Source organism: Harpia harpyja, chromosome 8 (genome assembly GCF_026419915.1).
Source record: "Harpia harpyja isolate bHarHar1 chromosome 8, bHarHar1 primary haplotype, whole genome shotgun sequence".
Taxonomy (NCBI): Eukaryota; Metazoa; Chordata; class Aves; order Accipitriformes; family Accipitridae; genus Harpia; species Harpia harpyja.
Window position 1 is genome coordinate 11900223 of NC_068947.1, and position 26163 is coordinate 11926385.

The following is a 26163-nucleotide window of genomic DNA, read 5'->3' on the forward strand; positions in this document are numbered from 1 at the left end:
ACTTGAGCACAGCTTTCCTCCGTGGTGGCTCGGTGTTTGTGTGCGAGGTGCTGTGTACCTTCCTCAGCACGGCGGGATCGGTCAGCAGCAACGGAGGTTCACTGTCTTTGACAAATACTTTCCATGTACAAATAACAGGATAGCATTCCTGAAGAAAAATCTTTATTTACAGAGGGTCTAGTGGTTGTTGTATTGTGCTTGGTGTGGGCTTTTTGCTGGTGAGAACTGTGTTGTGTATCTGGACAGTCCATATGCTGAGAAATGGAAAAGAAAAGGTGAGTATATCTAGTGGAAATGGAGATGACAGGTATCAAAAGTACATGAGCAAAGAAAAATGTAATCTATTTAACAAGTGTCTGCCTTCCTGTAGTTGTGGTTTTCAAAGAACTTAATTAGCTGAAGGCTGAGCCCAGTGTTGTCTTAACTCACAACCACCCAATGACTATGCTGTGGTTTCTGCCCCGTGATAAAATCATTGTGAAAGTAAGTCTTCATGCTGCTAATGAAGAGTCCTGCTTCACTTTCTCTACCTCTTCTTCCTCCTTCCTCCCTTTTTCTCTGGATTTATGAGTAGGGAAGTCTGGCAATCTGAAACTGGGTGGCTTTTGGCATCAGTTATTTCTGTGTTATCCAGACATGTTTGCACAGGCATCTCTAATGCCTGTGTAGCACTTAATGCCTGCATCAGGCTTCAGTTAGAGGGACCTGAAACCAAGGTTTAGCATTAAGCAGTTCCTAAGCAGAATGGTTATGTTGCCACGCTTGACATGTCATTGTGACAAAGACAAACCTGCGTGCAGCATGTTCCCTCTCCCAGTACAAGCATAAGTTATGGGAGATCCTTCAGCCTCATCTAGGCACACAGGCTGTATATCAGTTTAGGACACGCGGTTGTCAAGCCTCTGCAACCTTTTTCCACTTGAGAACCACTATATCAATGTCTGCTACAGACACAAGGTAACTGATTCAAGAGTGCGTACGAGGGTAGTCGCACTGAATTGCCCACGTCCGCTTCTGATGGTTTGTTTGTGCCTAATTGCACTGCAAATCTCTCGTTGTGGAAGAAGTGGTTGATTTTCAGATTACTGAAGCGTGCCTGGTATCAGTTGAAGTTGTGCTGCAACAGGGCACTCTTGCTGTGAGCAGGCTGAGATCTGACTTCAGCCAGCCTCTCTTCAGGCCCCCCAGTGCAGCGCCAGAGCTAGTGCTGGAGGTGACCTGCTGTCCCTTAACACCAGTGGAGAAAGCAGGTGCTCACGGGAGGGAACAGAGGTGGGCTGAAATGCCCTCTGGGGGCATCCGTGTCCTACTCCGTTGCTGACACTAGAGCAAGGGTGGGTGATGCAGCCCAGCCGATGCATCAGCTCGATGCAGCTGCAGCTGCAGAGGGGCAGCACCTCACCAGCACCATCCCCTGCCCACAGCTGCCCTCTCCTGACTCCTCCTCTTGCATTGGCTCTGGCACCGGCTTGACCCCTTGGAGAACCAGTTCAGCTCACAAAACCAGCAGCAAATGGGTCTTCTTTTCTCCTCTGGGTTCGTTTGAAGCCCTTTGCGTGAGCTGGGATGAGAGGGGCGAGGGCAGAGGGACACAGATGGGAGCTGGTCCATCCTTCCTGCTTCAGTCAGTCACTGCGGCGGCTTCAGCCATACCAGAAACCTTCACCCTTTAGACTTGTAAATTGGGCATCTCTGCCCACTAGCTAAACTTCACCAGGATGAGTCAGGTCCTGAGTATGTAAAAAGGATTTATATGAATTTAAGATTTTGTATTTTGCCTCCATTTACAGATGAGGACAGAGCTTATATATGACCCATATATGAGAACTACAGGTAACATTTAATAACTGGCCCTTCCCTGCTCTTTTGAATACACTTAGTGATATACTTTCTTTCATTTCCCATATTTCCCCATTCAAATTTTTTGAATTATGTGGGTTTCTTGTCCTCCTTTCTATCCCCTTTCTTCCCCTGGCAAGCTACCTAACATTTTTGTGTCTGATTGATTGTGAAATCAGAGTAACAATACTGCATACGTAAAAGAAACACTGGACATCTTAACCTCTGAAGGGACATGAACTCATTGTCCCGACTCCCACTGAAATGTACTGAACTGGAAGAACTTTCGGCAGGGAAAGAGAAGAATAAGACCACAGCTGTGGACACTGAACTCTCCAGCTGTGTGAAAGATTAAAGTAATAGTCGTAATCACTTCTGTAGTCACTTGTTTCTTATCTTAAAAAAAAGCGTAAAACCTCCCAAGTATGTCTGTGAGCACAGTGACATTTCTCCTGACATTAATAATCATAAATTTGGTTTGTTCTTGCAACTAATAAAATAATTAGCACCAGCCACGTAAAAGGAGAGAGAAATATGCTAATTCATTCTGTCTTACAAATGAAACCCAGAAAAAACCTAACCCACAAAGCTAGATCATGAAGGCTGTTTAGCTCCCTCCCAACCCCGTTTGGTAGGGGGTAGTGGAAGAGCATCCAGACCTCCTGCTGATGACCCTCCTGCCTTTAATGTCCAACACGTGGCCATCCGGTCCGTAGGATTATTATCTGGAAGTGCAAAACCTAACAAAACAGAACATTAAAAAACAATCCAGAAAGCATTTGCACACAGATCAGGCGCCTATGGAGATTTGGAAAAAGCAGTGCTGGAGCTTTCTTCTTGGCAGCACAGTCAGGCCTCATGATCCCTATTAGCAGGCTGCAGCTAGGGGACAGAACATTTAAATGCTCATCAGTGGGGAAGTATATAGCATTTTGTTGATTACGTAGCTGGAACAGAAGAGCCTCCAGATATTCATTCATTCATTTATTTATTTCTAATGACTTAGCTGGGAACTTGGAGAAATCAGGAAAGAAGGCATGAAGGCTGCTTTTCCCTCTGACCTGTGCTTGTCTGCCAGGGAGAGGGGAGCGATGGCCTATTGTTCGGGGGCTATTCTTGGGGTCTGGAGACCACAGCCAGCTTCTCTGTCTGTGATTGCAACCAGCCATTGAGGCCGGTTGGCAATCCCTGCAGCATCACAGTCCCTGCTGCTGGAAAAAGGAACAGCTCTGTCCACCTTCCCAGCCACGTGCTCCTTTCCTCTCCTTCATGCCAGCAATAGCGCTCACCCAGCCTTTGGCGAGCCTAGGCAGAAAACCAGTCCAGCAACCTGTTTTGGAAAACCAATCCTCATCTCCCCAGAAAACATTGGTTTTCAATGAGATCAGGTGCCTGAAGGCAAGGCTGTGTTTTTCTGCAGCATTTCAGCTTAAATCAGCTCAAACTGGTGTTGAAACTACGTGTTTTAGCTTTTTTCCTGCATACTTTAGAGATGGTGAAACTCCCCCTTTTCACAGAGTTAAGGCCGGGAAAAGAAGAGGTGATAGCACCAAGATAGGCACTAGGCTGTATCTGCATGGTCAGTCACAACCCTAAGAGATAGCAGCATGGTCAAGCGATGCATTATTTGGACACATAGTCTTCAACACTCTCAAAGGGCTTTTAAGCACAGATCTGACCTCCAGAATCATGAGAGTCACTTACAAGTTATAAAGTTTAAAAACTACATATTTCTGAGTTGATTTTATTTGCCTTCAGATGCTACAGCATCAGTATTTTTCAAGCTTTTCTCTGCCATTAGAAAGACTTTCTCTCCCAACCCTTTTTTTTTTTTTTTAACCAGTGAGAGTTGAGAACCACATTTAAAAAAACCTGCAAGTGGAGTTTGGAGAAAGCCACCAGATGTGAGTTGCCCCATGCTTGCATTGCCAAGTTGACAGCGTTGCTCCAGTTCCACGCGGGATGGCAGAGCAGGTGTTGGTAGGACAGAGCTGGTCTCACACCTCACAGACTTTTTTGCAAGCACGCAGATCACACGCTGCTTGTGTAACTAGCAAGGAAGGGTGCTTAAAACTTGTGAGCTTGAGTGTTTGTGCTAGAAGTGTTAGGTTTTATGGGAGATTAGACACCGCTTGACACAGCAGGTCCTCTTGCCAGATCCCTGGCGCAAAGACAATTAAATGAGCCAAATAACCACATCCATCTCAGCATGTCCATGCATGCGTAAACAATTACTCTGTGGGACTGTTATTAAAGAAAATTAAATTTTAAGTCTGTACCCAGCCAGGAAATCTTAAGGGAGACTAATTTTCTAGGAACCATCTAGTGGGCACAGCCTGGGTAGCCCTGGAAAGGTTTATAAATCTGCTCTTAAAGTCCCTAATCCTGTTTATCTGCTACTGTACTTCTTTTAAAAACCCAGGAATTCTGAGAAATTGAGGAATTCAAAGCCCCAGGGACTCCTGCAAGTCCTTTGGACTTGCAAGGACTTAGACATTTGTTTCCAGTCAAGGCCATTTTTTGTTGCTTAGGACTTCATCAGTAGTTTACTTTTCAGCTGAAGTAAGACCGGTTTCTTGCTCTCCCTCAGCAGCAAACTCATTTTTTATCATTCTACATGAAATCTGCTCATCTGTGTTCACAGAGATGAAGACTGGCAAAACCTTACAAATAAAACAAAACACCCTTTTGCCCCCAAAACAGACTGATGTTGGGCTTTGCCTGGCTGCTGCCTGGAATTTTTATGAAGGCAGTGAGACTGCATGAGCCCTTGCAGTGGTCTGGTGTGTGGTATATGTAGAAGTGGTGGTAGCCCTAGAGTATCTGGGAGAGCAAAGCCTGCGGTGGCTCCTGTGGTGGAGGTGGTGCACATTTGGACATCTCAATGAGGACCAGCACATGAAGAGAAAGGACAGGGAGGGAGAGCTGAGGATGCTGGAGATGTCTTCACAGCCCTGGCAGTCCAACAAACGCATCAAAAGGACATTTGCTGCCAGCCTGCAGAATCACCGCTCAAAAATGCTTGGGAAAAAAGTGGCTGTGGAAGAGGGAGAAAGAAACACAAGTGTGTTCATGTCTTCAGTTAGGTATTGTGACTCCATAGGGAATGGGCAGGAGGAGGATGAGGAGGCTCAAGGAGAAGGAGGATGATGATGAAACAGGGCTAGCACTGCAGTGGAATTTGAGTGCCTTAGTCCCAGCTCTGCTGCTCAGATCACAGGGGGACTTTCAGCAAGCCATTCTGGGCCGGGGGAGTCTCCACTTCTCCATGCCTAATAATAAAACTGACCTCCTCTCTGCAGACCTTTTGAGATCTGCTGCTGCTGCAAAGAACCATACAAGTGCAAGATACCTTTTTTCCTTTATATGATAAATGTTCCTTTAAAGTCTTCTCGAGCTGCTCAGATGATTCCCACTCCTAATGGGGACAGCTGGCTCATTGATGCAAGAGGCCATCCATCAGACTGACCCACTGAAAGGTTTCTACTGTGGCTCCAGTTGTAGCTGCCAAAAGAAGCACTCCAGAATTGCCTTTGAAATATTGTATTTTTAAGTGGATAAGGAGAGACTGGAATGTCCTTATCCAGCCTTTATTATTTGGCTGCTTTTGAATGATCCTTTTCAAAAAGAGGTTGGGCAGCTATTGGGAAAGAAAAAAAAAGAGGGGATAACAGGGCTTAATGCTCCTTTATACATTTTATAGATTTAATATAAAAATAGTTATAACAAAAACACAGATCCCATGGTCTGCCTTCCTATTTGCACAGGCTGTAATGAGTTGACATTTGAATGAGTCTGGAAAATTGTATTTAATAACTCCTCAGAGGCCCCAGAGTGGGAAAACATATTATTGCTGCCTGATTTGGAAGTTATTGTTTTAAGGACATTTTCAGAGTTTCACACCTCTTTCAGGCTGCAATTCTACATCTTCTGAACAAGTGAGGCTTAAGTTCCCCACTCACGATGCCTGTGTGACTGTGTGCACTGTCCCATATTTTGAAGCTCCTGTAGACTCGTAAGGACAGAGAACTGCTCCATGAAGCTTTGCTTCAGATTTGTTTTCAGAGGTGAAAAAATGAGGTAAAATCCATTGATTTCTGATTTCTGCTCACATCACTAACTGCCCTATAAGGGAGAGGGGATGGGCTGGGAGAAACACACACTGGACTAAATGGCACGAGACCTTCAGGAGAGAATAAATTCCATGTCGGTGAAGAAGCAGAGGTTTCTGCAGTTTGCCTGGGCTTATTGCTCACCTTGTTTCAGCAGGGAGTTTGCCAGAAGAATTTCTGCCATCATTAACAGTGCGTTCACATGTGTCTGCTTGTATGTTAATTTTTAAAAACAAGCCTGTAACCTTCTAGGGCTACCAAGGGGACTAGATGACATCTCCTGTCACACTCCAGCTGGTGGGTGACAGCTGGCTCCGGTGTTTCTTTGTGCTCTTGCATGGCAGCAGGTGAGCCCAGCTTACATCAAGTGCCAGGTTTTTCGACTAGTTTCCAAAGAAAAAAAGGGTTATACTGACCAGGCTGTCTCAATCCCCCTTTAACTCATTGACCAAGTTCAATCAAACCTGGCAGAAGTGAAGCTCCTACATGCTTTAGGAAGGTCTGTAGCTCTGTGGACAAGAGAGGTCCTCAAGGTGGGGCCACTGGCAATGTGAAGCAAAGATGGCAATGCTGGTGTATGTGCCGTTTGGCACCCAAATCTCACTGATCAGTCCATGCATACATTGCTTAGAAAAAACCACACCTGCCTTTCAATAGGTACACTGTGGTAAGGACAGAGATTTAGATGGGGGATAGTGCTAAGGATGAACTGTGATTATTTTGGCAAGGAGGTGTGAGACTATATAATAAAATCCATAGGAAGCCAGCCTTCATTAGCTCCATTGCCTAATAAATGACCTGAATTTTGGAGATACATCCGACAGCTTCAACAGGAGTTCCCCAGGACTGAGGTATTATGAAAAACAGATTACCCATTTTAAGATACCAAATGTAGTTTTAAAGCCCAATTTTTAGGTATCCGCACATGAAAAAAATGTTATCAAGGCCGTATGTATAGGAAGAAGGAACCAACTTGTACAAAACAAGAACTTCCATGAAGAAAAAGATTACTGGTTTAAACTCAGCTATAAAATTCTCCTCTTGCTTGTCTGCAGGAGAAGTACTGAAATGCCAGCTATGGGGCTGATCCCTCTGAGAAAGAGAGAAGAACTGCATATGGATTTTGGTGGGAATATTAGCACTGCATTACGAAGCACCAGTTACTGACGGCACATGAGGCTGTGTGACAAAGCACCAACTTGTCTGATCCCTGAGCCTGTCAATTAACGAGTCGCACGACTCAGACCTGGAGTACAGACACCCTATAATCGCCCAAAGCAATAAGTCATAGCACTGACTAACACGTATGCTGGCACAGAGGAGGTGAGTATTGCTGTTTTCAGGTGACAGAGCTGCACATATATGCAAACGTTCATTATGTACATATGTGCTGAGTCCTGGGGAATTAAAATTTCATTAGCTATTGCAGAGTTCCTGGATGGTAATTCCAGGATGGCAAGCACAAAGATCTGCAAATGAGGATACACAAAGGCCTTTACTTCTTCCAAGTGGAGAACAGGTTGTATGATTTCAAAAAATAAAGCAGGGAGCTAACATGCTCATTTTAGCATTCGTAGTTAATGTCCGAACGGGGAAGTGTTCCTAAAATGCATTTTACAGTAAACGTCTGCACTGGCTATCTCTTCTCTGTGCATTTGCAGAAGTCCTGAAAGAAGTCCAGTTTAGCACTCAAATATCCAGCTCTACGTACCCATGGGGTGCATTTTAGGCCTCTCTGAAACATCACTTTCTCTGTATCTGCGTGGAAATTAGACGACGATGCCTACTCCTCCCACTCTTTCTGGGGGAGAGCATCCCCCAAAAGGTGAAGCCATGACCTCTCCTGTTTGCCTCCCTGTGGGGAAGCTGGTACCCATCCTGGCTGGGGGGGGTGGCTCTTGCTCCCCAGGGGGCTGCTCCCTCCTTCCCTCAGTGCCCCCCTCCCCGGGCAGGCAGACGCTGAGCTTTGCCCGTCGGCGCCCGCCGTGGCCGGGGGTGGGTTTCGTTTCCCTGGACGGGTACGGGGTGGTCGCCGAGCCACCCTGCGGGGTCACTGCCGGGGGCCACTCTTCCGCTGCCCGGGAGACCCAGCGGGAAGCAAGAGCCCATGGATTGTAAGCTCAGCTTCGGAAACTGGATAAATGCTTTCGAGGAAACGTTGGGTTGGCACCCTCAGCCCTTCCGGCACAGTGCCAAGCGTAAGGAAGGGGCAGTGAAACTGCACTGCGGAGGAGGGGAGGAAGACGCTGTGAAGCCCATGGTGGCTCCGTGCTCCTTTGTGGATCCCCGGATCAGGGGGAATGGCATCCTCTTTTAAGAGGCTTCATCTGGAGACAGTTTTGCTCCATGATAGAAACGCATTTGTAGGTGCCGATATCAGCCAGATTTATGAAACTGAAATGGCCTGTTCTTCCCCTCCTCCCTGAAATTTCCTAAATGTCTCTCTTCACAGGGGTTGTGCATTTGTATATAATTATTTCTTTTTTTGCATATTGATCCTTTTCTTCTTCCTCTGAATGCACCGTAATTACATTTTCTTTCAATGAATGCAAGGAGCGAACTGTCACTGGTATACAATGGCTTGACTTTATGAAACTGGAAAAGAAAAAGCCCCTGTTTTGGGGAGGTTTCAGGCAGTAGGCTGACAATTGTGGGTTCTGATTCATACCTGTGCAACCGCTACTCTGTAATCAGGCAGCGGTTAGTCACCAACAACCGATTACCATGTCCGGCTTCCTAAAGCAATTTGTCTCTTGGGAATTTCATAAATCCTGGTTAACTCTGTAGCGAAAAGTCTGCTGGCCTGGGAGCGGGGCAGACAGCGAACGCGTTCTCCTGTGTGCCATTCTGGGGCTGGTGGGGAGGCAAGGTGGCTGCCCCAGGCCAGGCAGGCAAGAGAGCAGCCTCCCTCGACAGAGAGGCATCAGTTCTGCAGGTACCATCACTCTTATGCACCGTGCCGTATGGGACGAGCGTGTTTCTCAAACCCACTGCTTGCCTGCACCTACCCACAACCCAAGTTTTATCAAAGGCTTCATCACTTCGCTCAGCCAGGGTGACGCTCAGAGGCTGCCCACAGCCCTCTCACCCCCCCAGCTCTGTGAGAGGGGGTGCCTGGTGCCACCATCACCACAGAAGGACAAGTGACTTCAGAGGGTGCCAGGGGTGAGCAAAGGACTGTGAATCACCAGCAGATTTTCCTTAACAAGCTCACTGTGCGGCTCGCCAGGGTTATCATTAGCCTTTGAAGCCTGTGAGCTAAAATGGTTTCAGAGGGAATGGCCAATGGAGCCTCTGCTTTTATCTCCTGATGGTGTTAGGAGCTGCTCTGTGCTACCCTCAGGTTTAGACGGGCTTTCTGCAGGGGTCACCGTATCAGTGAAAACCCAAATGCCACAGGCATAAAGAAAGTTGCTACCTGCTGGTACGTTATTCTTTCCCAAGGAGAAGTGAGCAGTGTTTACTGGAAGCACTTCTACACTGGTATAACTGAAGGAGCGGCAGCCACTGTTTTATCCATACCAGCAAGTGTGAAGTGCCAGAATATTTCTGGATAGATTAACCACCAGTGTCTTCCTTCCTGCCAAGGCTACATTGGTTTGAAGAGCAGTGGAAAAGCAGCCGCTGAAGTTAGTGTTTACAAAACAGCATGGTCAGAAGTAAGCAAGGATCCTGGATGGGGCACGGGGTGATCCAGGCTTTCCCTGCATGCTTGGGAGGGCTGAAGGAGGAAAGTCCCAGGTGAACCTCAGCCCTTGTGTGGCTGGGGATGGGGCTGGGGCTGCACAGAGGGGCATGTGCAAAGGGAAACCAGGTCCCTGATGCAGGGGACGGTCCTTCTCCGAATGCGCAGGGTGCAAGCACCTGGAGGTGGCTGGCTGCATGTGCTGCCTGGCAGCCCTCACCCTGCCAGAGCATGCTCTGGGGTAAAACTGTAGTTTCTGACCTGAACACTTACTTATTTTCCTTCACAGGTCCTTCTCTTTTCACTATGTCTAGAGAGCCTGGTTTCTTGGGGCAGGTTCCCTGCACCCTCTTGGTTTCTATCCCGTGCCCAGTGCCAGCTGAGTCCGATGTTCTTGCTGAAGCGCACCAGGAAAATGTGAGAGATGTTAGGTGACCTAATCCAAGTTCATCAGGCCAAAGAGCTGGGAAAAAAGAGGGGGCCCTAATGAAACTAGGCACTAGCTGTGCCTGGCTCCAGGCATCCAGTCACTGTTCCACTCCTTGGAGGAAAAGAGCAGTGAGTCCTGGTGTTTCAGTTGCGTTTTGCTTAACATGCCCGTCTCTCAAATGAGTGGCTACCAATGCACAGAAACATTTGAAGCAAACACGCCTGCAGGCACTGCTAAATCACTTCTTCCCCATCATGCTGCAGGGTGGTATCAAAGACATCAAGGGACTCCTGGATTCGATTTATCCCAATAAAGCTATTTTTCACGATTGTTATTCTGCATCCGTTTTTGCTAATGTATTTTCATTTTTCTTCATTTATTAGTCTAAGGTCCATTATGATCTGGAAACTAAACCAAAGGAGACCATTACATTATGTTGGACAGTAGCCATGGCCGAGGTGGATATGAGCGTACTGGATACCTCCTACCCCAGAACAGCAGTAATACGATTGCTGGTGCCTTTGCTCTTCAGAGGCTGGTGACATAATCCTCTCACACACCTTGCACACTCCTCCTTGACCCTTCGTGGATAATCTCATCACCCCGGGGAGTCAGGCCGGGCTTTAGGCTGAGCCTCTCACTAGAGGAAGATCACGGGGACCACAGCTGGCCACCAAGCAGAGAGAGGTGTACAGGGATGACGAAGATGCTGGAGACAGTTCTGGTGCCAGGAGGTCTCTCCCGTGCTGTGGCAGGTTGGGAACACATTTGAGCTTTCTTTCTGTTGTTTTTTGACAACATTCCCCTATAGTTTCTCTCCTTATTTGTCCACCCCCCCCCCAACCTGTTACTGACTGGTTTTCAGCGACTGCAATGGTTTATCCAACTATAATAACAAAAAATGCGACTCTGAGAGAGCAGTGCATAGAATAGGACACAGAGCCTATAGCTTCTGGGGGAGGAGGGGAAGGGTTATAACAAAATTAAAGACATGCCTTCCAGACTCCCTGCCACATCACAGACAGGAGATTCTCCTGTACCAGCATCTCCAGAGGCACTGGTACAGGAGATGGGCCTGAAGATGATCACACACAAATCCCACTCTCCCGCTTTTCCCATCCTTCCACCTACCTTTCCCCGGGGACAGCTTGACTGCCCAAGCGCCAGCAACATGGCTGGTTCCCCTTTGTTAATCTCATTGACATATCAATGATATTCATAGTTTCTACCTGCTATTTTTTTCCCCTTTGCAACAGAAAACAAGAATAAAAGTATTTTATTTTCTCATGCCTTACATATTTTAACTGCCTCTATCCCTGAGGACCCCAGCCCCAAGGTACTTGCTGTTTCGCTGCATTATTTGTTGCTGCATACTAATCTAATAAACCTGAACTCCCATAAAATACCATACCGCATGGGGGAGGCTAAGTTTAGCTCTTGCATATTTTAGACATCTGTCAAGATAAAACTTGGACTGGAAGGAGTCTCTGGCATGCTCATCAGTACTGAAAGTGGACAGTGACAGAGGCATTTCCTCTCCTTACTCTGTCTCTGTCTAAATTACTTCAGTATTATTAAGTTCACATAAAGTTTCTCGGTGCATGCTCCAGGGACCTGCTAGAGCACAGTGCATGCTTGGAAACGAGCCCTGTGACTTCATGGCTGTGAAGCATGACCTACTACATTCTCTATTCCTTCAGCAGCTTGGGTTTTGGCCACTTCACGTAGGGTGTTAAAAACTGGTTGTGTTAAATATCCACAAAATTATGTCTTCAACCCCCTCCCCAGGCCTTTGTTGAGTAGAGCTGAGATTTGCTTTTGGGGGAGAATATAATAAACATGCTGGAAAAATACGTTTTGAAGAATTTTCTGTGCATTTATTTTTGCTCAAGAACAGGCCACCTTTTAAACAGTTAAAAAGGTTGACATCATTCAACAAATGAAATGTCCTATTTTGGATGCAGTGAAGCATTTTGCAACAACTCCAAATGAAATTTTTCATTTTTCATATGTGACTGGAAAAGCAAATTCAGTTTGACCTCCATTTTTTCCCTTTCCCTCTTCTTTATTGTAGTAACCAGACTTAAAAAATAATTATTCATTTCCTACTCCTCCCATGGCCATTCACAGTAATCTTTTACCTTTCTTTAGAGGGACTGTTTCTTCTGTAGGTTGTTTAATGGTCTCCCTGGCAGGTTGAAATTTCTGTAAATACCAACTGTTCCTTCTCCCACTTCCTCTTACAGTTTTTCTAACTCTGCCATTGCACAATATTAAGGAACGCGGTCCATTTAAAGAATGAACATATGCAGCAAATAATAAAGGAGAAAAATCTCTGCTAACTGCCACGGGAGAGTTTTCTCAGACCTTTCCTCTGTGTTCATGCTGACTTACGCTGCACTTTTCTGCTCTGTGAGGAGGTGGGAGATCCCAACCAGTCCAGGCAATGCCTGGGAGCTGAAGGCCAAACTCCATTCCCAGCTTTGCTGGGTCTTGCCTTGTCTTGGCAAACAATTTCTGAGAAGTTCTATGTTTTCTAGCTTCCTCTTTTTTAAAAATGAAAATTATAATGTCTACCTGGGTGAGGAAGAGATATTGTCCTGATTGATTAATATTTCAAAAGGGCTTCATAAATCTATAATCTCTCCACAGTAGCACAATTCACCGCTACTGCTCTGTTCCCCTGGTTAGCCTTTGAACCCCCTCGCAGGCAGTTACTGGTCTCAGTTTGCAATAGAGATATATTGAAACACAGGGTGAACAAAGCAGAAAAAGAACATTAAATGACAGGGATGTGGAGCTGGAAAAGTTTAGTATCCATTTCCTACTCCATCAATAAGCATTTTTTTTTTCAGATAGATCAAGCTAAATACCACGTATCTGTCATACATTTGATATAAGACTGGAGTTTCTGAGTTTAGTCTTCCATCTTGGCGATACCTTTAAAATCTCTCTGGAGGCACAGAATTAATTTTCTCTCTTTGGGAGTGTTTCAGCCTGGAGGACTAGGTGGGAAATCCTTGAAGCTTTCACCCTCAGATTGGTTTTGCTGTAACGCTCATAACAGGCACCGAGATCTTTGCATCTCTAGCTGGATCCTGCTAACGGCTTGGGGTGGTGCACGCTGTGCAGCCCTGGCTGGAAAGCCACCCAGGAGGAGAGAAGCTCTGCAGACCCCCACGCAAGCGCAGGAAGGGCTGCGCTGGCACAGCCAACGCCGGGAAGCCCTTGATGTCCTCCAGGTGTCACGTCTACCTGCGAATAAGCTAGAGGCCGGGGTCAATAGGGACCCGGTACTGGTCCTTGTCCTCATCGCCCACCTGGGCAGCAGGGCAGGAGGCATCTCAGCAGGCGTGGGGCCAGTACGCAGCCGGGGGGCGGTGGGACACTGGGGGGACAGGGCTGCTCCTCAGAGCCACTTGGGCAGGCTGAGGGCATCGGGAGGCTCCCTGAAGCCAAGTACAAAATCCTGCAGGCAAGATGGATGAGTCCCACGCAGCAGGGTGGGCTGGGGCCGATGGGAAGGAAAACAGCTTTGCAGGAGAGGATTTTGGGGGCCTGGTGGCAACAAGCCCCCTGGTGTGGGCTCATGCAGAAGATGGAGCTGGGCCCTTCCTGTATGTCCCCAGCAGTGGGGGACAACAGGTACAAGACGCATGAGAGAAAACTCCAGTCAGCTTTACGTGAGAGTGGTTCGGCATGGGAAGAAGCTGTCCAAAAAGGCTGGGAGATCTCCATCCTTGGAGAAAGTCACAGATGAAGAGCTCAAGGCCCTGAGCAACCTGATCTAACCAAGAAGCTGGCCCCGCTCTGAGCTGGGGGTGGGACCAGATGACCTCCAGAGGTCCCTTCCAACTTAAATTATTCTTTGATACTTAGCTCAAGATAAACAATTTTTGACATTAGTTATTCCACCTTGGCTTCTTCCTATCAGCCGGTCTCAGAAGTAATGTGTTGCTCCACGGGCTGTAGGGCGGCTTGGAAGAGCTCTTACTTCTGGAGAAGAAATAGGGGCAGCAAGCTGGGGGAGACTTGGCAGGGTGCTTGAGGCTTTCATGATCTAATTGAAAGGAAGGTGAACTTTATCTGACTTGACCCTTATTGAAATCCTCCAGTCTCACACTCTGAAGTTTACAACCTCTTCTTTTACTCCCAGCACAGAGTTACACCTCCTTCAGAGCCAGAGCTGGCGTGACTCATCCTGGAGGGTACTGCTGTGCACTGTCATTTGCCTGAGCTGTTGCCCTGCTGTGAGAAATCTGCCGTAAGAGAAAACTGGAAACAAACTTAACCTCATTTTGGATTGTCCGCTGCAGCCTAAGAGCAGTGAGAATTAGGAATCCGTTTTTATTTATTCACTTTAAAGTCTATTGTACTGCCTGCCCATGGAAGCATAGGGCGCAACAGAGGAAAATGGTGCTTTTGTGCAAGAAATGCCACGAGATTTAAAGTGCATCTAAGTACAATGTGTGTGGATGAGTCAGGAGATCCTGGCTTTAAATGTGAGCTCTTCAAAGCGACGCCTGCCTTTTTGGTGCGCCTCAGACAGACCTCTCATTTAAAGAATGCAAAACGATAATGAAATCCTGAACAGCTCTGATGTGTGAACTGAGGCTGCCATCCACTGCAAAGTAGGGCTCCCCAAGGGTTTCTTTCTGCCCCAGGCAGATAAAATATTGCTGCCCATCTTTCTTGTTCTCTATGGAGATGGTGCACGTGGCTGCCCAGCCCGGAGGTCTGCTGCTCCCGCCAGCCCGGCGTGCTGCCAGCTCTGCCCCAGCCAGAGCTGCCTGTCGGGGCAGAAATTTCCTGCTCATTAAAAAGAGACAAAGGACAATTAGGTTGCAAATAAAAAGTGTTATCTCCGCTTGGAAGGCCTTTCAATCCACCAGGCCATCACTTTCTCTAGGGTTAGAGAAGGTGCCGTGGCAAGCTCTCAGGTCCATGTCAGTTGCTCCATCACTGCTTGCAGCAAGCCTGATCAGTGCCTGAAAGGGAAGATCTGCCCCTGAATCCGAGGTCTGCCCCTCGGTGTCTGCTCTGCAACACACAGGCTTGGAGCCTGGCCTGGAGCCCTCAGACATTGCGTTTGTAATTAGTTTTGGTAATTAATCCAGCATCTTTACACCCTGCACTACACTATCCTCCTCCCGGCTCATCAGAACAGCGCTATCTCTTTTAGTATTACTTCACTAAACGCAGCCCTATCCGCAGCTTAAACCCTGGCCTCTTTAATTAACTGACAACTTTAATCCACGTGTTACACTCCGCTTATCTGGAAACTGACTTTTACTTCTGATAAGCCATGATCTAATTGCCCACCATCCTTGGCAGAAGCACAGAGTCGATGCACCGCTTCACCCAGGCAGTTACCCAATATGCAAAAGCACTACCACTCGTCGCAGCCCTGAGTTAATCCCCGGTATTAAAACACGGTGCTGGATGCAGCGGAGACGGCGAGGAGATCCTCGCAGCCCCTCTTCTCCCTCCCTCCCTCCTTCCCACCAGGCATCGTGACCTGGACCGTGCTCAGCTGGCAGGAGCTGAGACACCATCACAGGCTGCTGGTGTTTTACCTTCCTGCCCACGCAGGGCACCCATTTCTAGGCCTAAGAGCAGGAGACGGTTTTACAGTAAGAGGTAAAAGTCTTCGTCCCACTGAACTCAATATGCAAGAAACTAATGTGAGTTTGGCTAGTATATTCTGGATTTATTGGCCATCTGGGTTTTTTTAACTTTTAGGAAAATTTCAGACCCCAGAATGTAAATCAGCATTTCCTCCTCTCCAGAAATGAGAGTTTTCAAAAAAATTCAGCTGCTTTTCTAGAGTTTCTAAAAGAGTTTTTACGCTGAAGTCAGGTGTATGTTTAATGACCTATCTGTCATTAGGTCCTGCCAGTTTTAGCCTGTCCAGCCAGCTCTGCTGTTGCACTGTTACGGAGATCTGGCAAAACATTTTGATATGAAGCCATGTTTCCAGTCACAGATATCTTCCCTTTCACCCCCCTCTTGTGGAGAAATAAATGAGAGGGAGGCTTTGCAGGGAGATGCAGAAAAAATGCCAGCTCAGAATGAGACGAGTTTGTGTCCTTCTCTAGTGTGGGTGGGGACAGGTAAGTGAAAGGATCCAGAATGGGAGAACTACAGAAACACCTGGTTGCTGCAATTTAGGAAGGAGAGGTGGGAAGGGACCTTGTCAAGGAGGGCTCCACAGCCAGCAGCAAGGAGAGGGCATGGAAACAGCTTCTCTGTGCAGGAATCACCGCGGTGTGGATGCAGAAGGATGCATGTGAGCACCTGCCCAAAGGCTCTTTGCTGGCAGGGGAGCAACACAGGGTGGGAGCCAGCACCACTGACGAGGACGATGCTGCCAAGCACCGCTGAGCCATAACCTGACGACTGCTGTAAGGAGCAGGAGAGTGATGGGGACCCGTGCCCTGGGTGAGACACACAGGCTGTGCGAGGTCTTGTACTGGTCCCAGCTGGGGCAGGTCCCAGCCCTGGGCCTCTCCTGTACCCCACCTGCTATGTGCCCCCAAAACCACACCAGCCCAGGAGAAGAGCCTGCCTGCCTGCCTCCTATCCCTGCATGATCACCTGTGGGAAGGACTGCTGCTTGCCGTGGTATGGCAGCCCACACATGGAAGCGGGTCACTGCTTTGCCCTTCTGGTAGAGCAGCACCTTCCCAGTCTGCTGCCCATACTAGGGTCACCTTTCTTCTTCCTCTGTTGCTTTGCCACCTCCTCAGTGGTCCAGGCTCCAGCCTCTTTGCAACACATCTGTAAGCTATTTCCAAATTCTTTGTCAGGAGCGGGCGGCAGAGCCACAAACCATGGGGCTCGCTTGCTCCCGGACCCTTTTCACTTGCAGGCAGGGGCTCATCCGCTGTAGCTATGCATCAGCCTGAACTGCACGAGTCTGCAAGGAAAACATGGGAGCTGGGAGGATGTTTGGTGCTACCCGCTGCTATTTTGGAGGTTGGGCTTCCAGTATTTCTACATGTTGCGGGTCTGTCTCTCAGGAGGATCAGGGAGAGCTACGCAGCACTTCTCCAGTGCCTGAGAGGTTCTCTCCATTCTGCATGGCTGCCTTCCCTCAGAAATGTAGGGATTTGGCTACTTCACATCATGAATTGCACGGGCAAAACTCTTAGCAACGCTCTGAGCCGTTTGTAACACTTAGAGATGACAATATATGTAATTGCTGCAGCATGCCAGACACAGAGATCAGGTCCTGTAGCACTCGCTCCATGCAAAACAGGCTTTCATTAGACACTCCTGAGGTGGCATTAGGAGTGATGGCCACTGATTTTCCCCCAGCTGCCCACAGGGAGGGACAGGGCTGCACGGGGTCCTGGGACGGGGTACAGGGGGGCTGCGAGGGACTCCTCACACAAGGAGCTGCTTCAAAGGACAAGTGTTTTTCAGGGAGCACGGTGAAAAATATCCTGCACAGCCCGGTGCATTCTGCAGCTGAAACCTTGGATACTTTCCCTCCATCCTTATTTCGTCACCATCCATCAATCCTGGTGCCCTTTCGGTCCCTCAATCTTGCAATGTCAGCAGCATAGGGATCCCGAAATGCTCCAAAGTAATTTCCATCTTGCTGTCCCTGACACAAAGACCTTGTTATCCCAGAATGCCCAAGTCCATCTGCCCTTTCCTAGGGGATTTTATTCCTGTGGGGCACAGATATTTTTATGAACAACAGAGGCAGTGCTGTGGGAACTGGGGGAAGATGCACATTCTTCCTGCCTCAGTGGGGACGTCCATACGGATAGCACACGCACGAGCTGGCCCCAGTCAGAAAGCTGCGGTAACTATAGTACAGCACCTAAACCGTGAATGGAGAGAGGAAAGCTCAGGATGTCAGCATGGTGAGCCTATCTGTGCCTGCCTGACACCCCAAAAAGCAGAGACAACCTCTTTGGCTCTCACCTGAAGTCACCAGGTTTATGTATGTACAGCTGTGACAGGGATTGAGCTGCCTTCTCCCGCTTTCTTGGGCAAAGAAAGAGACTTCAGTTGGAGAAGCTGTTTTATGGTTTTTATTTATGTCTTAGTAACCTTTAAGTCATGGTTTAATCACATTTGATCAACAAAACGTGACTGGAAAATGAGAAGTCAGATGTTTAATTTTGAAAGTACCCTACAATGCTTTGAGGTTTTTTAGCTCTGATATTTTTTTTCTCTGGATTGTTTTAGCAGAGAAACTCTGCACTTCTTTGGTTTAAATTTGAAAAGGGTTTCATTTGACCTAAAATGCCCTTTTTTCAGTGAGTAATCCATTCATTCCGAAAACAAAAAACATGGTAACTTCCAGGCAGAACACCGTCCTCACACTAGCATGGCACTGTGCCTGAACTGCTCTCCAGCCATCCTTCCCCTCCACTCCAGGGCTAGCAAAATGATGCATCCTTAGCACACTCTACATGCAAACCTGCTTTTATCCTCCTTCCTGTCCCCAGCTTGATAAATAAAGTCCCTGCCCTACACCCCAATGAGATCAATAGCACCCCCCCCCTCCGGATGGCAGCTATCGCATCCCTCTCTGTTTGTGGCCCTTTGGGCTGTTTTGTGGTCCTTGGACCTCCCTCAGGGTAAGTTTTGCCCCAAGGGACTGAGACAGCCCAGGGCACAGCAAGGCAGAACAGAAAGGCACAGTTGTGTGCAGATGCCAGGCTCAGAGAGTATAAAGGAGATATTTTCACCCCCTTTGCTGGCTGGCCTTGGCCTTTTGCTGCCTGGCACTTGCTGTTTTCCTCCAGGCCCAAATGGCATTGACTGGCTGATGAAACTCAGTGGAATTGTGTTTACTGACTTGTACGTGCACCAAAGGAAAGGGGAAGCTGTTTTATTATCAGCTTCAAAGCCATCATTTAGTTGCATGCATAAAATACCCATAAATGGAAGCAAGAGCAGACCAGGATTTGACGAGAAAACCACTAGCAACCTCTCCTTGATACTGAACTCTTGCAAACTCCCTACTGGAGCTCCAGCCCACCAGGCAACACCACCCCCAGCCAGGCAGCTCCACCTCAACACTGGTGAGGACCCAGGGAAACTTGTACCCTGCGGGCATCCCTGGTGGGCTCCAGCCTTTCCTGCCTTCCCCGGGCACACATGGGCACCAACCCGCTAATGGGCTGCGTCCCCCGCTGCACGGCTGAGAGGGTATTTCTGGTAGGTCATCCTCTTGCCTCGGTTATCAGATAGCTTTTTATCCGGTCAGTCGAACCGTGGCTGTTACAGACTTCGAGGACATTGCCTCGTTTGCTGGCTGCCAGGTATACAACCGCGTTCATACACAGCAGCTTCTCGAATGCAAACAAATCCCTGGGATCCCAGGAGCTAAGGGAAGGGGAGAAAGACTTCTTCTATCAATCATCTCTGTCTGTTTTCCTGGGTTTCTCCATCTCTCTAACTCCTTTTCCAGGATAGTCTGGTTTTTTTCTCTTTTTAAATCTTATTTTAAACCAACAAGCAGAGTAAATAACAAGAAGAATTTTTAAGAGGGATGATAGGACATTAATTACTGTGAAAGACTTGAGAACCACCACCCCCAAGGTATCTGAGATGTTAGGCGTGCAAATAAAAGGAGGAGATCAACAGATAGATCAGGTTGTTTCACCTCACATGTAACTATTTTACTGGGCCAAAAAGGAAAACATGAAAAATTGAGAGGAAGCCTGAACAGTTTGGTAACGCAGAAAGAGGCAGCCAAGACAGACAAACGTGGAAGAAAACACATCTCCTTTTCTGAAAAGAACATCTTAAAAAAAATGTTTTTGAGGCATTTCTGCATGAGACAGCCGTTTGGCTCCTAGAGCTAGAATATGGGCCAGAAGTAATCAGGAACGGCGGGCAGAGGCAGCATACATAACGAGGGAGCTTGCATGTGGGCTCTTATCACTTGGAAGCTAATAGATGATGAAGGCAGCTTAATCCATGCAAATATAGAATAATGACAACCTTGACTTCATGCGTCATAAAAATAGGGGGAATAGAAAAAAAAAGGAGAGAGAGAGGGAGAGAAGTAAAAAGCAACTGCATTTGAATCGACATGCGTCATTAATGGATGAGGCCAGAGAGAGAGAAATAATCAATCCCAAGGCAGAGCGGAGCGGTGGCTGCTGCTCGTGTGTGCAGGGAAACCTGTGGGAGGGGACGGGGAGAGGAGAAGATGTCAGAAGAAGTGCCCGGCCAGGCACGGAGAGATGCTGACCCGTTTGGTGCCAACCCGATTTCTCAGCCTGGGTGCTGGCAGTGCTTGCTTCAGCCCACTGTCCTCCGGCTAAGCCCAGCCAGCTGCCAGCCGCTGGCAAGCGCTTCTCCCCACAGCAGTGGGCGAGAGCCCCAACACCGGCGGCATGGCGCAGGCTTGCCAGGAGGGTAAAAGCTCACCTTTCCCCTTGGTGGTGGAGCAAAGGCTGCGTTCTGCAAGCGTCTGGCGAAAAGGCAGTGACCGAAGCCCTACCATGGTAACGGCGAGATTAATTAATAACCATTGGAACAACTTAAGAGGGGTTGTTATGGATTTAGTCATCGCTAGGAAATTTTAATTAGCCATTGGATATTTTCTTCCCCAGCAATAACGTGCTGTCTGCGAAGCCTGCGGGCCGAAGGCTGCAGGAGGTGGAACCAGGTGGCTGTGGAGGTCCCCGACGCCACAGGAGGGGACATGATGGGCTACGAGTCCACAAGAGCTGGGCGGCCACACAGACAGATGCAAAGCAGCACATCTGATTCCCCCCAAGATGAGCATCCACACAGAGGTGTCTGGGCCTTCGTTTGGAGTGTAAAAGCTGCAATTGCTAAGGGAAAGGGCTTTCCGCACAATCTGTAGGCATCTCATCCTTGGCCTACTCCTTACCCTCTTAATTCTTACTAACCCACTCCTCCACTAATTACTGGAGAGGGGGGCAGATAGATGAGATCTATGGCGTTTTCTCGTCTGGAACCTCAGCTATTTTTATCAAAAAATACATGGAGTTAGTCAGGTCAGATCTATTTTTGGTAACCTCCTTGTTGCATTTTATACCATTTTCTATTAAACTCTACATCTTTCTTTATTCCTCCCTTCAAAATTAGTCAAATGCCTGTCATACTCCTGAGGTTAAGCTAACAGATCAATTATTTCCTGATTAATTTCCCTCCCCCTGCACCATCTTTGAAATGTTCAGCCTCAGCTGTTCTCCAGCCTTGTGGCCCCTGCTTGCTTGCACGGACTCGTCCGAAAGCCTGGCTGCCAGGCAGGTAACGTCAAGTGCCTGCTTTCCTAATAGTTTGGGATGGAGTTTATTGGCTGGCTGAATCCATCGATTTCCTCTGCCTCCTCCTCAGATGTCAGTGCCCCTCCATACTGACGATCCCATTAAACTTCGTGCCTTTGCCACACATCCTGTCACATCACTCTGGTTCTGGTCCATGTTATTGCCACACCTTTCACCTCGCCAATATCTTGGTGTACCAAAGTCTTCTCCTTGCGATCTCAGTCAGAGGCCTTCTAAAATTCAGCTTGGCATTGTCATGTACTTTTCTTTAGCTACTCATGGTTCATCTGGTGAAAGAATTCAGACATATTGAAGTCCTGCCTGCTCATTTATGTTGAACTGATATATTCTGTTAATAACTATATTTTAATTACCCTTTCATCCAGTTTTCCTGAGCCTAGAGTAAGATTCACTAGGCTGTGTAGTCACACTGGCATCCTTTCTATAGATGAGTGCAAGACTTTTTTTCCTTTTTGGTTCTCTGATAAAAAAACACTCTTTAAAGTGAGATTGCGTATTTTGTTATCAGTTTAGCTATTACACTTCTTTATCCCTTTGCAAAAACTTAACCATGTGTCATTTTTTCATAGGTCCAATTTATAGATGTAACACGGTATCCAGTTCCTGAGGGACGCTTTTAAAAGTTTGGGTCCTCGCAACTTGTTATTCAATATATTGCTTTGGGCCAGTTCCCTTCTTTTGGTACCTCAATTCCTGATGAAGCCTCAGCCTTTTTTAACCTGAAAATCATATATCTGGCATGCAAATACCTCTCCAAACATCCTCTGCAACAACCCAAAGAGAGCCTTTTCTCTGCAGTGTCCTTAGCCTTTTAAATTGCCTCGTCAGTTCATTTACAGACCTGTAGTTCAGCAACCCTCTGGCAAGCTTCATGCTTCCTGTGTGCCTGAAATGTTCTTGTTTGCTTTAATATCTTCAACACTTGCCTGCTCTGGACCCTTTTCAGCCATTATAATTTTTATATCACATTTCACTGCACGTCTTTCCATTGGCATTATTCACCGAAGGTCACTCCTTTCCGAAGGAAGGATTTCTGGTGTCAGACTTCCTTTTAACCCTCCCAGGGCTTCAGGAAGTGTTGGTGATCATGGGTGGCATGCACCAAAAGCTGAGCTGAGGTGAGGCCCGGCAATGCCCAGTGTTCATCGGGTAGCCCTGCCTGCCTGTTGGCGTCCAGCAAAATATCTGACCCCTTGCTCTGCCTGGCATGGGGTCTGTTACTCTAGAGCAGGCTAAGGAGCCAGGAGCAGCAGTCGTTTTAACGCCTTCCAGGTCTTTCTACCGAATCTCAATAACCAGATAGCCGGGGAGGAAACAAACCAGAGCGTTACCTGGAGATTTTAATGCTGGTCGTTCCCCCTGGACTTTGCTAATACGAGAGATTACATCCCATTATGCTACCACGACTTCGAAGGCATTGCATAACAATAAAATCTGCTATAGAAACAAGCTGCATTCACTACTCAGGACTTGCACTGCAAAATTGTTTTCCTGCACTACTCCCTAATGCTGTCTCTGAACCCTCAGCACCGGCTGAGCTGCCTGCTCCATCCACTGAAAGCGGGGCAGTAAGCCACGGATGCGCGGACCTCGCTCTGGTCTCCATGTCATGCTGCTCTTGTCCTGCCGTACTTATTGGGGAGCTGTCACTGGGGACACAGTAACATTGCAAGGCACTGGGAAGTATTTTAGAGAGGAAGGTGCTTCAGGAAGGCACTCAGCCTGCCTGCCTTCTCACTGACTGCTGCAGGCGCTTTTGAAACAGGGAGTCACATTTGCTGTACCAATTCTCTTTGGGAAAAAACGTGGTCAGGGCAGTACTAAAATCTTAGATTATTTCCACTGACTAGTACTGGACAGGCAAATAACACTGTAGAAAGACGCTGTCAAGACTCTGCACCTTTCGGTTTGAACTCTAAATGTTGTCATCTCACAAAATAAGCACCTGAACTCATTTCTCTGAAAAGGGCTTGCTTTGCTTTGATACAGTGCTGAAGCAGGGATAATATTATCTTGTCAGTTCCCCTGTTTCTCTTACCCCGTTCCCCTTCTCTTACAGAGGGGATCACCAGAGGCATGGGGAAGCTGCTTTTTGGGGTGGAGGCAGGCTGACTCCATCACAGCTGGCATCCTTATGCCGGCAGTGGGGTGGAGATGGCCTGGCAGAACAACAGGCATCTCACCAGCATGTGGTTTTTTCCAGTACTTCAGGACTGGGGTTGCAGGACTAGGTTTCTCCACTCCTTTCCCTGCTACTCTCCCCCTCGCCACATCAGGTTTCTCCTTGGAAAGGCCACGAGGTCGGGGGGCACGTGCTGAGGGCTGGGCACAGCGATGAGGACCCACATGCTAACCCAGCTCTACCATGGGCTAGCTGCATGGCCATCAGGAAGCCCCTTTGCTCTTCCCTTCCTTCACTGCCTACAAAACAAGAATAATAATTCCCAGCCACTCACCTTTGTGAACGGCTTAACTTATTGCTACCCCACACTGTAAAATGCAACCCGCCACTAATAAGTTAAGGGACGGTGACAATCTGCTCAGGCTGTGGCCATGCCACTTGCTGCCCAAGAGCGATGGCACCATCACCAGCCCTGTCCCTGGGTGAAGGCACTGCTTCTTCTTGCTCCTCTGCTCCGGCCAGCAAGGGCAGAGCTCAGAACCCCCAAGCTGCCCCATGCCTCTCCCACTGCAGAGGAAGGGGGGCTCCTTTTTACCTTGTTGTGGCAAGCCAGAAGATGCCCCCTTTTCTTCTGCCATTGTGCCTCAGGGTGATGAGGTCACCCCATCTTCTGGTAAGAAAAGGGCAGTTTCATTTAACTGCTCCTCAGACACACATCTGCATGTTGAAAGCAGTCCTCACAGCATTCGTGAGTAATGGCAAGAGGCGTCACCTTCCAGATGGCATAAGGTGAGCCGTGAAGGCTCCACCACATCGGGTCTTGCTGATGTTTGGCTTCACCCTCTAGTGCAGAAAGTGGCTCTATGGGATGGCTGCAATAGGCAGAGGTTTGAGGCATTTAGGTTCCCCAAAAGACAAATGTGGTTTCTTTTTGTAGGACAAAATGCTGCTTTGTTGTGCAGAGTGGTGCTGCTGGAGGGGTGGGCAATAGGGTGGCTCTGCTTGGCCATTTATTTCATTATGAAATAAATATAACAGGGAGAGGTGACTAAAATACAGTCCTGAGGTTGTCCTACACCGGAATGTCACGTCTCCAGCCTCCTGTGCTGGCTTTGTCACGCAAAGTGGGCTTCAAGCTCTTGGGCTCCCCTGCTACTCCTCGCTCCCCCGCCACGGCCAGGGATGGGGTGCTGGGCAGGGATGGGGTGCTGGGTGTCTGCAGCCAGCTGTGCACGGCACAGGGGACCAGCCTCTGCTCAGCAAGGGGCCAGGGTCTGTTTCCCTGCCACAGCAATCGCAGGAGAATTCGGGAGGAGCGGCTCTGTTCCGCAGCGCTTGCTGGGCAGCTTCTCCTCACGAGGAGGAGAGGAGAGGTGAGCAGGTAATCATGCTCGGAGGGAACAAAACGCTCTTCTGTTCCCAGACGGGGCTTTGGCTCTCAAAAATGCAGTCTCTGAATAACCCATCCAAGTTTTCACTTACATTGCAGCTCGTGCTCAACCAGAGCATTTGGAAATAGTTATTCACTTCACGAAGCACATTCGGGCAGGCTGCAGTGCTCAAAACAGCTGCCTGCTCTTTTCCGTAACGCTCAGGCCTTAGTGCTTTAATTTGCAAGCCTGTCAGTGGGCTTAACTGGGTGTCCTGCTTGTTTGCTCTTTACAACCAAAGCAGTAACCCATCATGAGGGATTTTTGATCCAAAGTCTCATGTGCGCTTCTCCAGTGTTTGGACATTAGGCTGCGTACGCTGTCTGTCACCTGTCTCTGCTCCTCTGAGGGAAAAGCTAAAGCCCGAGAGAAAGAGAGAGGGAGAAATCCTATTATAGTTTCACAGGTCTAATCTGCCAAAGCAGAGCAGGAACAATTTTTAATTTTATAAGCACCCACTTTTAACCTTATTCAGTGACACTACCCTTTTCCACAATCAAATATTAGTTTAAACTATCTTGAGCTTAACACCTTATTACACAAAGCTTCTTAGAAATAGAAATAAAATAAATAATCTCACACAAAAGAGTGTCAGACCGAAAGGGCCTGCAAATGCATGGCTAATTCAAAGCCAACGAGATTTCAGATGTAAGGTACATACATTTACGAAGCTATTATTCTCCTTCCTCAGAAAATGTTCTTAGTTAAAATTTTAATCCAGCCGAGGTGTCTGCTGGAGGGGGGGCTTTCCCTGCAAGGTGAGATATAGAGAATTTTCCTCTGATTTCAGCCAGTGTAAGGCTAGAGTCCTCCTACTGCAAACAGTGGTGTGACAGGATTTTACCCTAATTTTACACCACTTGCAGTGAGTATTTACCCTCTATTTTTTTCCAGGTCTCTGATATGAATTTTCTTTTCAGAAAGGTAATTAATCTGAAACAAAGAGCTGAATCCTTCTGTAAGCTCTACAAGAGATCAGACCACTTCTGCGTATCACTCCAGAGATAATAAGAGCTCTGGGATCTTTTCAGGGAGTAACTTATTGGACATAATGAGATTCTTACTGGGGCACCTGCCACCAGTGCTGTTTAAGAGTGTCTGCTCCCAAATATCTCTTGAAATTTAACTGTGATTTTTTTTTTTTCCTAGTCAGCTGATGACTTTATCCCTCAGAGACATCACTGGAAATGGCTCTTTCTCAGAGTCCCACGCAGTGTTTCAGTCTGTGGCCAAGCAGTGACCTTTGACTGT